Genomic DNA, 1,922 nt, shown 5'->3' with positions numbered 1-1,922 from the left:
TGATGTGTTTCTGAATAAACTCAATCACAGCCTCTTGGTCCACGTTCGCCAGTGGTAAAGCTTCGACCCATTTTGTGAAGTAGTCTATTCCTACTAGTATGTATCTTTGACCCTTGGAGGATTTAGGATGAATTTCTCCAATCAGATCTAGTGCCCAACCTCTGAAAGGCCATGGTTTTATTATTGAACTTAACTCATTCGCTGGAGCATGTTGAATACCTGCATGCTCTTGGCATTCTTGACACCCTTTTGCGAATTCTATGCAGTCTTTTAACATAGAAGGCCAATACATTCCATATCGAAACAGAAGCCATTTCATTTTGTGCCCCACTTGATGTGCACCACATGCTCCACCGTGTACATTTGAGAGAGCCAAATATGCTTCTGCTTCACCCAAACATTTTAACAAGACTCCTTCAGGAGTTTTCTTGAACAATTCGTTCCCCATCAGGAAATATGATAAAGCTCTATACTTCACCTTTCTATTCGTGTCTATCGAAGGATCTTTTAGATAGTTCACAATTGGACTCCTCCAACCTGTGTCTGCTAAAGAGTCTATATTTAACACTTCAAATTCTTCTTTGCTGGCAAAACCTAATTGTGAATTCTCCAGGTCACTTGGGGAAAGTTTGGTAGCCATTGCTTTTCCTCTTACTTCGATAAGTTCCTCTAATTTCTCTTTTGATACCCTGTATCCTGAGGCTAACTGTGCCAGATCGTTTGCCTCTTGATTCTTGGTCCTCGAGACGTGACTTAACTCCACATATTCAAATTTTTTAAGCAGCCTATTTGCTATGACAAAGTACATGATCAGGTTTTCTTTGATGCATTTGTACTCCTTTGTTAGTTGCTTAATTACTAGTTCGGAGTCTCCTTTAATTTCGACTCTGGTTGCCCCCAATTCTAACAAAGCTTCAAGTCCAGCAATCAGTGCTTCATATTCAGCTTCGTTGTTGGAGCATAAAGGACCTTCGATCTTATACTTGAGCTTTGTTGGAATTCCATCAGGAGAAATTATCAACATTCCAACGCCAGTTCCCTCTCTATGAGTCGAACCATCGAAGTATAGCTTCCAAGGCTTCAAGTCTACATACAGTTGAGGGTTCTCAACCACTGCATGGTCAACAATGAAATCTGATACAATCTGACCTTTCATTGCCTTAAGAGGTTGAAATATCAGTGAGTATTCAGTAAGGGCTAGAGCCCATTTGCCAATTCGACTATGCAATATTGGCTTTGATAGCATATGTTTGATGATATCACAATGAGATGAAACATAAACATCAACTGGCTTTATATAATACTTAAGTTTGATACAAGAGAAATATAAACAAAGGCATAGCTTTTCTATTTCGCTATACCTAGTCTCTGCATCATTGAGTACCCTACATAAATAATAAATGGCTCTTTCGATGCCATTTTCATCTTCTTGTGCTAACATACTGCCTATTGTATTATCTGAAGCTGAAATATACAGGCGCATGTGCTTCTTCCCATTTGGGGGAGACAAAATTGGTGGATTGATCAAGTATTGCTTGAATTTATCAAAAGCTTCTTGATGCTCAGCACGCCATTCGAACTTTCCTTGCTTGAGTCGAAGTAAAGGAGAGAAAGCTTGCGTGCGTCCACTCAAATTAGAGATAAACCTTCTCAAGAAGTTTATCTTCCCCAGTAAGGACTGTAGTTCTCTCTTCGTGGATGGAGGTTTAGTTTCTATGATAGCCTTCGTTTTATTCTGGTTAATTTCTATTCCCTTCTTGTGGACTACGAAGCCCAGGAAATCTCCAGCCTGCACAAAGAAAGCACATTTAAGGGGATTCATCTTTAAGCCATGTTTTCACATTTTTTCGAATGATTGGCTCAGATGATCAAGATGATCGTAATCTAAAACAGATTTCACAACGATGTCATCTATGTATACT

This window comes from Vicia villosa, unplaced genomic scaffold (genome assembly GCF_029867415.1).
Source record: "Vicia villosa cultivar HV-30 ecotype Madison, WI unplaced genomic scaffold, Vvil1.0 scaffold8, whole genome shotgun sequence".
In the NCBI taxonomy this organism is placed as follows: domain Eukaryota; kingdom Viridiplantae; phylum Streptophyta; class Magnoliopsida; order Fabales; family Fabaceae; genus Vicia; species Vicia villosa.
Note: the sequence above shows the minus strand (reverse complement) of the source record.